Source organism: Lithobates pipiens, unplaced genomic scaffold, assembly GCF_037356315.1.
Source record: "Lithobates pipiens isolate NorthernLeopardFrog02 unplaced genomic scaffold, aLitPip1_a1.2 Scaffold_10, whole genome shotgun sequence".
NCBI classification, from domain to species: Eukaryota; Metazoa; Chordata; class Amphibia; order Anura; family Ranidae; genus Lithobates; species Lithobates pipiens.
The window spans coordinates 174,545,891-174,559,160 of record NW_027507686.1 but is presented as its reverse complement, the minus strand read 5'-3'; positions in this window follow the sequence as shown (position 1 = coordinate 174,559,160).

Sequence of the window (13,270 nt, the reverse complement as noted above, 5' to 3'; positions counted from 1 at the left end):
GACCCCCGGAGCTGTGCAATAAACTATTTTAACCCTGTGTTGTGTTTTTTTTTTACTTTTTTTTACTTTTTTCACAGGTGAATGGGTAGGGGTACATTTGAGTACTCTGATGGCCTGGTGACAGGTACTCTGGTACTCTGATGGACTGGCGACAGGTACTGTGGTACTCTGATGGCCTGGTGACAGGTACACAGGTACTCTGATGGCCTGGTGACAGGTACTCAGGTACTCTGATGGCCTGGTGACAGGTTCTCTGATGGTCTGTTGACTGGTATTTGGGTACTCTGAAGGGCTGTGATAGGTACTCGGGTACTCAGATGAACTGTGACAGGTATTCAGGTACTCAGATGAACTGGGACAGGTATTCAGGTACTCAGATGGACTGGGACAGGTACTCGGGTACTCAGATGAACTGTGACAGATACTCGGGTACTCAGATGGACTGGGAAAGGTACTCGGATGGACTATGACAGGTACTCAGATGGACTGTGACAGGTACTCGGATGGACTGTGACAGGTACTCAGGTACTCTGATGGGCTGTGACAGGTACTCGGGTACTTTGATGGGCTGTGACAGGTACTCGGGTACTCAGATGGACTGTTAAGGGTACTCGGTTACTCGGATGGACTGTGACAGGTACTCGGGAACTCTGATGGACTGTGACGGGTACTCGGGTACTCTTATGGGCTGTGACAGATACTTGCGTACTCTGATGGACTTCGGGTACTCTGATGGACTGTGAGTGACAGGTACTATAATGGGTGGTGACAGGTCCTCTTTATTGGGGGGGCAATCAGTGTGCTTGATGTGTACTGTAAGCAGTAACAAGATGTTACCGCAAACTCCTCCTCACACACGATCGGTGTGTGAGAAAGAGAACCTGGTAACATCTCGTTACCGTGGTTTGTTTACATTTAGTGATCGGCTGTGAAAGGATCACAGCCAATCACATGGGTAAACTGAGAGCCAATGGCTGTTTACCAGCGTCTGTGACAAGCAGTGTTCCAGAGAACACCCTGCCACTGACGTGCAGCGCGCTCGCGATCGCCGTCTTCTCGCCGGACTTCTCCGCTATCTTCTGCTAGCTCTTTTACTAGCGGAGGAGCCCGGCTTTCTTCTTCGCCGCCGCCCTCTTCTTCCAACTTCGGGGGTCTCGTCCCCCTCTTCGGTTCTTCTTGCCGGGCCACCGCTTCTTCTTCCAGCTCTTTTACTAGCGGTGGCCCGGTCTTCTGTTGCTGCCGTCGCCGCCACTGCCGCCTTCCATTCTTCTTCTTCTTCTTCTTCTGGAGATGTTGACTCAACGCTCTCTCCGGCCTCAATGCCAGGAACGCGGTGCACGGGGACTTATATAGGGACAAGGGGCGGGTCACCGGTTGATGTCACATGGTGACCCCGCCCCCTTATGATGACACAGTCCCGGAGGATGCTGGGACTGTGCCATCGTAAGGGGGCGGAGTCACCATGTGACATCAACCGATGACCCCGCCCCTTGTCACTAATTAAGTCGCCACGCACCGCGTTCCTGGCATTGAGGCCGGAGAGAACATCGAGTCAACATCCCCATAAGAAGAAGAAGAACGGAAGGCGGAAGCGGTGGCAGCGGCAGTGGCGGCAGCGGCGGCCACGGCGGCGACAGAAGACCGGGCCACCGCTAGTAAACGAGCTGGAAGAAGAAGCGGTGGCATGGCAAGAAGAACCGAAGAGTGGGATATGACCGCCGAAGTCGGAAGAAGAGGGCGGCGGCAAAGAAGAAAGCCGGGCTCCTCCGCTAGTAAAAGAGCTAGCAGAAGATAGTGGAGGAGTCCAGCGAGAAGACCCCCGAAGACGGAAGACCCCCGGAGCTGTGCAATAAACTATTTTAACCCTGTGTTGTGTTTTTTTTTTAACTTTTTTTCACAGGTGAATGGGTAGGGGTACATTGTACCCCATACTCATTCACATAGGGTGGGGGGCCGGTATCCTGGGGCCCCCTTATTAAAGGGGGCTCCCGGATTCCGATAAGCCCCCCGCCCGCAGACCCAGGGTTGTCGGGAAGAGGCCCTTGTCCTCATCAACATAGGGACAAGGTGTATTGGGGTGGGGGGCCACACGGCCCCCCCTTCCCCAAGGCACCCCCCATGTTGAGGGCTCTCGGCCTGGTATGGCTCAAGAGGGGGGGTGGTGCTCGCTTGTCCCCACCCCCTTTCCTGGCCGGCCGGGTAGCGTGCTCGGATAAGGGTCTGGTATGGATCTGGGGGGGACCCCCATGCCATTTTTTCGGCGTAGGGGGTTTCCCTTAGAATCCATACCAGACCTAAGGGCCTAGTATACTCTCGGAGGGGGAACCCACGCCAATTTTTTTTCATAAATTTGGCGTGGATTTCCCCCTTCAGAGCTAATAATTCTGTCAGCGTCGCCTCCGTATAGACGGAGATCCGACTTGGAGGCGACCTCCATTGAAATCAATGGGTACCAATCGCCTACAAGTCGGATTGAAGTAGTACAGGAACCTCTTCTGAAGTCAGAGCGACTTCAGTAGCGTGCATTAAGATGGCTCTCATTCACTTACATTGATTTTTAAATGTTGTCCGACCTGAGGCGACTAGGGGTGACCTGAAGTCGAATCTGAGTCGCCCCTGTGTGAACCCGGCTCTAACAAGTCAGGAAAGTACAAATGCCCCCCAAATTACCCCTTTTTAGAAAGTAGATATTCCAAGGTATTAAGTAAGTAGAATGGCAAGTTTTTTTTAAGTTGTTATTTTTTCCCACAGTTCTTTGCAAGATGAAGATTTTTTTTATTATTATTTTTTTTACAAAATTGTCATATTATCAGGTTATTTCTCACACACAGCATATGCATACAACAAATTACATCCCAAAATACATTCTGCTACTCTTCCCAAGTATGGTGATACCACATGTGTGAGACTTTTACACAGCATGGCCACATACAGAGCACCAACATTGAAGTGGCACTTTTAGACGTTCTACAAGCAAAAATGACACATCTCATTTCACAGCCACCTGTTACACTTTTGAAGGCCCTGGAGTACCAGGACAATGGAATTGCCCATAAAATGACCCCATTTTGGAATGCTAACAGCCAACGTATAATCTGTGAGGCATAATGAGTCTTTTGAACGATTCATTTTTTTCCAGAAGTTTTTGGAATACGTTGGAAAAAATGAAAACGCATTTTTTTTTGCACAAAGTTGTCAATTTATAAGATATTTCTAACACATAGCATATATATAGCAAAAATTACACCTCAAAACACATTCTGCTACTCCTCCCGAGTATGGCGATACCACATGTGTAGGACTTTTACACAGCCTGGCCACATACAGAGGCCAAACATTGAAGTAGTACCTTCAGGCGTTCTAGGAGCATAAACGACACATTCCATTTCATTCCTACCCATCACACTTTTGAAGGTCCTGGAGCACCAGGACAATGGAATTACCCCCAAAATGACCCCATTTTGGAAAACAAACACCCCAACGTATATTCTATGAGGCATGGGCTGCAAATAGGTACTCTGATGGGCTGCAGATAGGTACTCTGGTACTCTGATGACAAGTACTTGAGTACTCTGATGGCCTGGTGACAGGTACTCAGGGACTCTGATGGCCTGGTGACAGGTACTCGGTTACTCTGATGGCCTGGTGACAGGTTCTCTGATGGGCTGGTGAAAGGTACTTGAGTACTCTGATGGCCTGGTGACAAGTACTTGAGTACTCTGATGGCCTGGTGACAGGTACTCTGGTACTCTGATGGCCTGGCGACAGGTACTGTGGTACTCTGATGGCCTGGTGACAGGTACACAGGTACTCTGATGGCCTGGTGACAGGTACTCAGGTACTCTGATGGCCTGGTGACAGGTTCTCTGATGGTCTGTTGACTGGTATTTGGGTACTCTGAAGGGCTGTGATATGTACTCGAGTACTCAGATGAACTGTGACAGGTATTCAGGTACTCAGATGAACTGGTACAGGTATTCAGGTACTCAGATGGACTGGGACAGTTACTCGGGTGCTCAGATGAACTGTGACAGATACTCTGGTACCCAGATGGACTGGGACAGGTACTCGGATGGACTGTGACAGGTACTCAGATGGACTGTGACAGGTACTCGGATGGACTGTGACAGGTACTCAGGTACTCTGATGGGCTGTGACAGGTACTCGGGTACTTTGATGGGCTGTGACAGGTACTCGGGTACTCAGATGGACTGTGATGGGTACTCGGTTACTCAGATGGACTGTGACAGGTACTCGGGAACTCTGATGGACTGTGACAGGTACTCGGGTACTCTGATGGGCTGTGACAGGTACTTGCGTACTCTGATGGACTTCGGGTACTCTGATGGACTGTGACAGGTACTCGGGTACTCTGATGGACTGTGAGTGACAGGTACTATAATGGGTGGTGACAGGTCCTCTTTATTGGGGGGGCAATCAGTGTGCTTGATGTGTACTGCAAGCGGTAACGAGATGTTACCGCAATCTCCTCCTCACACACGATCGGTGTGTGAGAAAGAGAACCTGGTAACATCTCGTTACCGCGGTTTGTTTACATTTAGTGATCGGCTGTGAAAGGATCACAGCCAATCACATGGGTAAACTGCCAGCCAATGGCTGTTTACCAGCGCCGGTGACAAGCAGTGTTCCAGAGAACACGCTGTAACTGACGTGCAGCACGCCGTGCACAGTGGGAGTGGAACCATCTTTGATGGCCGATCAATTGGTAAACAGCCATGCCCAATGGCTTTTCACCCCCCTCGGTGGCGAGCGGTGTCTCCATGACACACCGCCACCGAAGGAACAGGGATGCGCGTGCACGATTGCGCGCATTCCCCGTTTAAACAGGAGGACGTCATATGACGGCCTCCCACCACAATAGGTGCGCCGTCTGACCGTCATTTGACGGCCGGTGGTCAGCATCTAGTTAATGTCTTCTGTTTGGGTTTTTTGGACAGTGTTCAATAACAGTTGTACCAGTAGTACAGTTGTCCGGACTTCATTCTTTTGATTTTGATAACTGCTGTATGTATTAGAGTATTATTAAAAAAATGATATATAAACCCTGCATGAAAGATTGAAGACACACTACAGAAATGTCCTTTTTACTTTTTATCAAATTTACACCATTAACAAAATATGCATTATTTTCAAATTATACTATTAGTTTAACTCACTCATGCATGTTGATGTACAAGTACTGCAGGGTTTGCTGGGATATTGTGTGATACGTAGTATACGTGACTAATGAATAGTGATGGACGAACTTCCGACGGGACGTTTCGCGAACGCGAAATGCGAACGGACCCAAACGTTCGCGAAACCGAACGTTCGCCGCGGGCCCCATTGACTTCAATGGGAGGCGAACTTTGCAAACCTTCATGTCGAATTTGCGGCCACGTGGTAATTATTAGGGGGTAAAACGTAGTCCCACCATCTGGACAATGACATAATACATGTATGAGGTGAATTTGGGATCGATAACTACAAGCATTTTTATTTTATTTGGGAAATTGTTCTAACAATTCAGGACTATGGAGCTAATGAAGGCAATGGAGGAGAGGGAAGGTCAGGGACCAGGGTAGGCAAAGAAGAGGGTGCAGGAGATGATCACCAGCAGCGTGACATACCGGAATGACACATGCACCGTGATAGAGGCATCTGACAGCAGCACCGTAATACAGAGCACTGACAGCAGCACCGTGACATACAGCGCTGACAGCAGCACCGTGACATACAGCGCTGACAGCAGCACCGTGACATACAGCGCTGACAGCAGCACCGTGACATACAGCGCTGACAGCAGCACCGTGACATACAGCGCTGACAGCAGCACCGTGACATACAGCGCTGACAGCAGCACCGTGACATACAGCGCTGACAGCAGCACCGTGACATACAGCGCTGACAGCAGCACCGTGACATACAGCGCTGACAGCAGCACCGTGACATACAGCGCTGACAGCAGCACCGTGACATACAGCGCTGACAGCAGCACCGTAAGCAGCCCCAGGAGGAAGTCAGCACAGCACAGGGATGGTGTGATCCCCTCATAATAAGAACCCCCAGGAGGAAGTCAGCACAGCACAGGGATAGTGTGATCCCTTCATAATAAGAACCCCCAGGAGGAAGTCAGCACAGCACAGGGATATCATAAGCAGCCCCAGTAGAAATATGACACCGCTCAACCTCTTCAAAGAGGAGGGTAGGGGCATATAGTACGGTGTGCTTTTTTGGGTCAAGGAAGTGAGCCAAATGAATTAAGAAGGTCTGTGTGCTTGATTAAAAAAATAGTTTATAGACATATACATGGTCTACTGGTCACATGTGTTGAATTCCTCCGAGATCCATGCCTCATTCATTTTTAGAAATGTGAGGTAGTTAACACTGTGGTGAGCTAGGCGAGTACGCTTATCGGTCACAATCCCCCCTGCTGCGCTGAACGTCCTTTCGGACAGGACACTGGATGAGGGGCAAGCCAACAGTTCGATTGCAAATTGGGCAAGCTCTGGCCAGAGGTCAAGCCTGCCCACCCAGTAGTCTAGGGGTTCATCACTCCTCAGAGCGTCCACATCGGCCGTTAACCCAATGTAGTCGGACACCTGACGGTCTAGGCGTTCCCTGATGCTGGATCCGGATGACACCTGTCGATGGGTCGGCTGAAAGAATGACCTCATATCCGAAGTCACCAACACATCTTCAAACCGGCCTCTTCTTGCAGGCGCTGTTGGATTGGTACCCGCAAATCCTTCTCTGGGAGTGGGAATTGCTCCTCTGCCAGCGCACGCAAAAGCAGAATGCAGCATTTCTCGAAGCAAGGCCTGGAAGTGCTGCATTCTGACAGCCCTCTGCGACGGCGGTAACATTTCCGCCATTTTGTGTTTGTACCGGGGGTCTAAGTACGTTGCCACCCAGTACTGGTCCTTGACCCTCATGCTTTTTATACGGGGGTCCCTATTAAAACACTGGAGCATGAAGGCCCCCATTTGCACTAAAGTGGAAGCGGTGTGGTGGCCTGGCTCCTGCTCATCATCCAGGATAATGTCGTCCTCTTCATTCTCCTCTCCCCATCCTCGCACAACAGGGATCCCAGAAAGGTTTAAAGCATGCTCTTCTTGCTCCTGCTCATCCGCCCCGGCACCATCCTCCTCTGACTCCTCATCAGACTCCTGTTGTTGACTTGTCTCAGATAGAGTAGCCCCCCCTGGGAATTCATCCAGCATTGCGACTTCCTCATCTTCCCGCTCCTGCTCCTCCACAGCCTGATCAATGACACGACGCAATGCACGCTCCAGAAAGAAGGCATAAGGTACCATGTCACTGATGGCGCCATGGCTGCGACTGACCAGTTTGGTGATCTCCTCAAATGGCCGCAGAAGTCTGCATGTGTCGCGCATGAGCAGCCACTGGCGCGGTGAAAAAAAACCCAGCTCCCCAGAACCGTTTCTTTCGCAGAGTTCATACAGGTAGACGTTAACTGCACGTTTCTGCTGGAGCAGCCTATCAAGCATATAGAAGGTTGAGTTCCATCGCGTCGGGCAATCGCAAATAAGACGTCTGACCGGCAGATGGTGTCGCCGCTGAATGTCAGCAAGGCGAGCCATGGCCGTGTAAGATCTTCTGAAATGGGCCGAGATTTTCCTTGCCTGCCGCAAGATGTCCTGGACCCCAGGGTATTTGACAAGGAATCGCTGCACGACCAAGTTTAAGACGTGTGCCATGCACGGCACGTGCGTGATTTTGCCCTGTTTCAATGCGCTAAGCAGATTGGCACCGTTGTCACACACCACTTTACCAACTGTCAAATTGAGCGGTGTTAGCCACTCATCTGCCTGTGAACGCAAAGCTGAAAGGAGTGCCGGGCCAGTGTGGCTCTTTGCTTCCAGGCACAACAGACGCAGCACGGCATGGCAACGTCTCACCTGGCATGTGGAATAGGTTCTGGGGAGCTTGGGCGGTGCAGTGGAAGAGACGCTAGCAGCGGAAAAGGAGGAGGCAGCTGAGGAGGAGAGGGAGGAGGATGGAGTAGGAGGAGGAGAAGAAGAGTCAGGCCTGCATGCAATCCGTGGCGGTAAAACCAAATCTACACGGGTGCCACGGGTTACATGCTTGACGGCCGTCAGAAGGTTCACCCAGTGGGCAGTAAAACTGATATACCTTCCCTGCCCGTGTTTGCTAGACCACGTGTCTGTGGTCAGATGTATCTTGGCACCGACACTGTGTGCCAGAGATACATTCACTTGCCGCTGAACATGGCCATATAGCTCTGGGATGCCCTTCTCTGAGAAATACTTCCTTCCTGGGACCTTCCATTGTGGTGTTCCAATGGCCACAAATTTGCGAAAGGCCTCCGAGTCCACCAGTTTATATGGCAGTAGTTGGCGGGCTATGAGTTCTGACAAGCCAGCCGCCAACCGTTGGGCAAGAGGGTTATCCGGCATCATCATTTTTTTACGCTCAAACATTAGGCCCACGGAAGCCTGCCTTTTTGCAGAAAAATGTGAGCTTGGCGTGATGGAAGGTGGAGTGGAGGACAATTGTGAGGAGAGAGGAGAAGGAGAAGTAGAAGACGAGGCTGGACGGTGAGAGCCTGCAGTGTGGCTTTGTGTGTTCCGTTGCTCCCACTGGGCTCGGTGATGGCTGCTCATGTGCCTTCTTAAGGCGGTCGTCCCTAGGTGAGTATTGGGCTTACCGCGACTAACGCGTTGACTGCAAAGATTGCAGATGGCAACGCTATTGTCAGCAGCGGACACGTTAAAAAAAGCCCACACTGCGGAGCCATGTGCCGGTGTCCTGGGAGCGCCAGATGTGACCGTACATGGTCGATGACTCGCTCCTGATACATTTGCAGTCTGCTTTGTCCCTGCTGTGCAATGTAAGTCATTGCTGCTTCTCCTCCCTATCTGCTGGTCCATATCTCCCTCTGAACTCCCCTCCTCTTCCTCTCTTGTGGGCACCCACGTGACATCACTAGACACGTCATCATCAACGTCACCTTCCCCACCGCTATAAGTAGAGATCTCGGAGTAGGCAGCAACACCGGGGACCAACCTCCTCCTTGGGCTGATCTGGGTACTGGCGTCAGACTGCTGAGTAGCGCTTGTTGCTACCTCCTCTTCCTGATCCAATACCAAGAGTGGCTGCGCATCAGAAATGTCCTCTTGATATGGATCGGAAAATAATTCCAGTGACTCAAGCGGAAGGTATGTGGTGGTGGTGGTGGTGGTCGTGTTGTTGGTGGTAGTGTCTTTGGGGGTGCACATAGCAGAGAGTGAAGAAGAGGGTGCAGATCGAGAGGATGAGGAGGGTGCAGAAGAGTAAGGCTGAGCGAGCCACTCAACCAAGTCTGGTGCATCCTTTAAAGTAATTGAACGCACCTTCTGCAACTTCCCACTTTGGCTCAAGCCTGTTGCTCCTGCCCTACCCCTACCACCCCTGCGGAAGGGCCTGCCTCTTCCTCTGCCTGTCATTTTTTAAATGACCCTGTGACAAAACTCTTAGTCCCTATACCGATGAAGGACTGCTGCAGTATAGGGCAGCGGTCAGCAGTGGTGCACGTCAACCCTATCTATTGTGGACCGATAGCGGTCCTTACAGAACAGCAGACTGTACCGCACTCAAGCCTATGTACCGTAGCACCCTATACCAAGTTACCAGTCCTTATAAGAACTTTTGTGGAACAAGCAGGTTGTGTGTTAGTGATTAGCAGACTGTACGTCAGTCCCTATACTGCTGAAGGACTGCTGCAGTATAGGTGAGCGGTCAGCAGTGGTGCACGTCAACCCTATCTATTGTGGACCTATAGCGGTCCTTACAGAACAGCAGACTGTACCGCACTCAAGCCTATGTACCGTAGCACCCTATACCAAGTTACCAGTCCTTATAAGAACTTTTGTGGAACAAGCAGGTTGTGTGTTAGTGATTAGCAGACTGTACGTCAGTCCCTATACCGCTGAAGGACTGCTGCAGTATAGGTGAGCGGTCAGCAGTGGTGCACGTCAACCCTATCTATTGTGGACCGATAGCGGTCCTTACAGAACAGCAGACTGTACCGCACTCAAGCCTATGTACCGTAGCACCCTATACCAAGTTACCAGTCCTTATAAGAACTTTTGTGGACCAAGCAGGTTGTGTATTAGTGTTTAGCAGACTGTACGTCAGTCCCTATACCGCTGAAGGACTGCTGCAGTATAGGGCAGCGGTCAGCAGTGGTGCACGTCAACCCTATCTATTGTGGACCGATAGCGGTCCTTACAGAACAGCAGACTGTACCGCACTCAAGCCTATGTACCGTAGCACCCTATACCAAGTTACCAGTCCTTATAAGAACTTTTGTGGAACAAGCAGGTTGTGTGTTAGTGATTAGCAGACTGTACGTCAGTCCCTATACCGCTGAAGGACTGCTGCAGTATAGGTGAGCGGTCAGCAGTGGTGCACGTCAACCCTATCTATTGTGGACCGATAGCGGTCCTTACAGAACAGCAGACTGTACCGCACTCAAGCCTATGTACCGTAGCACCCTATACCAAGTTACCAGTCCTTATAAGAACTTTTGTGGAACAAGCAGGTTGTGTGTTAGTGATTAGCAGACTGTACGTCAGTCCCTATACCGCTGAAGGACTGCTGCAGTATAGGTGAGCGGTCAGCAGTGGTGCACGTCAACCCTATCTATTGTGGACCGATAGCGGTCCTTACAGAACAGCAGACTGTACCGCACTCAAGCCTATGTACCGTAGCACCCTATACCAAGTTACCAGTCCTTATAAGAACTTTTGTGGACCAAGCAGGTTGTGTATTAGTGTTTAGCAGACTGTACGTCAGTCCCTATACCGCTGAAGGACTGCTGCAGTATAGGGCAGCGGTCAGCAGTGGTGCACGTCAACCCTATCTATTGTGGACCGATAGCGGTCCTTACAGAACAGCAGACTGTACCGCACTCAAGCCTATGTACCGTAGCACCCTATACCAAGTTACCAGTCCTTATAAGAACTTTTGTGGAACAAGCAGGTTGTGTGTTAGTGATTAGCAGACTGTACGTCAGTCCCTATACCGCTGAAGGACTGCTGCAGTATAGGTGAGCGGTCAGCAGTGGTGCACGTCAACCCTATCTATTGTGGACCTATAGCGGTCCTTACAGAACAGCAGACTGTACCGCACTCAAGCCTATGTACCGTAGCACCCTATACCAAGTTACCAGTCCTTATAAGAACTTTTGTGGACCAAGCAGGTTGTGTATTAGTGTTTAGCAGACTGTACGTCAGTCCCTATACCGCTGAAGGACTGCTGCAGTATAGGGCAGCGGTCAGCAGTGGTGCACGTCAACCCTATCTATTGTGGACCGATAGCGGTCCTTACAGAACAGCAGACTGTACCGCACTCAAGCCTATGTACCGTAGCACCCTATACCAAGTTACCAGTCCTTATAAGAACTTTTGTGGAACAAGCAGGTTGTGTGTTAGTGATTAGCAGACTGTACGTCAGTCCCTATACCGCTGAAGGACTGCTGCAGTATAGGGCAGCGGTCAGCAGTGGTGCACGTCAACCCTATCTATTGTGGACCGATAGCGGTCCTTACAGAACAGCAGACTGTACCGCACTCAAGCCTATGTACCGTAGCACCCTATACCAAGTTACCAGTCCTTATAAGAACTTTTGTGGACCAAGCAGGTTGTGTATTAGTGTTTAGCAGACTGTACGTCAGTCCCTATACCGCTGAAGGACTGCTGCAGTATAGGGCAGCGGTCAGCAGTGGTGCACGTCAACCCTATCTATTGTGGACCGATAGCGGTCCTTACAGAACAGCAGACTGTACCGCACTCAAGCCTATGTACCGTAGCACCCTATACCAAGTTACCAGTCCTTATAAGAACTTTTGTGGAACAAGCAGGTTGTGTGTTAGTGATTAGCAGACTGTACGTCAGTCCCTATACCGCTGAAGGACTGCTGCAGTATAGGTGAGCGGTCAGCAGTGGTGCACGTCAACCCTATCTATTGTGGACCTATAGCGGTCCTTACAGAACAGCAGACTGTACCGCACTCAAGCCTATGTACCGTAGCACCCTATACCAAGTTACCAGTCCTTATAAGAACTTTTGTGGACCAAGCAGGTTGTGTATTAGTGTTTAGCAGACTGTACGTCAGTCCCTATACCGCTGAAGGACTGCTGCAGTATAGGGCAGCGGTCAGCAGTGGTGCACGTCAACCCTATCTATTGTGGACCGATAGCGGTCCTTACAGAACAGCAGACTGTACCGCACTCAAGCCTATGTACCGTAGCACCCTATACCAAGTTACCAGTCCTTATAAGAACTTTTGTGGAACAAGCAGGTTGTGTGTTAGTGATTAGCAGACTGTACGTCAGTCCCTATACCGCTGAAGGACTGCTGCAGTATAGGGCAGCGGTCAGCAGTGGTGCACGTCAACCCTATCTATTGTGGACCGATAGCGGTCCTTACAGAACAGCAGACTGTACCGCACTCAAGCCTATGTACCGTAGCACCCTATACCAAGTTACCAGTCCTTATAAGAACTTTTGTGGACCAAGCAGGTTGTGTATTAGTGTTTAGCAGACTGTACGTCAGTCCCTATACCGCTGAAGGACTGCTGCAGTATAGGGCAGCGGTCAGCAGTGGTGCACGTCAACCCTATCTATTGTGGACCGATAGCGGTCCTTACAGAACAGCAGACTGTACCGCACTCAAGCCTATGTACCGTAGCACCCTATACCAAGTTACCAGTCCTTATAAGAACTTTTGTGGAACAAGCAGGTTGTGTGTTAGTGATTAGCAGACTGTACGTCAGTCCCTATACCGCTGAAGGACTGCTGCAGTATAGGGCAGCGGTCAGCAGTGGTGCACGTCAACCCTATCTATTGTGGACCGATAGCGGTCCTTACAGAACAGCAGACTGTACCGCACTCAAGCCTATGTACCGTAGCACCCTATACCAAGTTACCAGTCCTTATAAGAACTTTTGTGGACCAAGCAGGTTGTGTATTAGTGTTTAGCAGACTGTACGTCAGTCCCTATACCGCTGAAGGACTGCTGCAGTATAGGGCAGCGGTCAGCAGTGGTGCACGTCAACCCTATCTATTGTGGACCGATAGCGGTCCTTACAGAACAGCAGACTGTACCGCACTCAAGCCTATGTACCGTAGCACCCTATACCAAGTTACCAGTCCTTATAAGAACTTTTGTGGAACAAGCAGGTTGTGTGTTAGTGATTAGCAGACTGTACGTCAGTCCCTATACCGCTGAAGGACTGCTGCAGT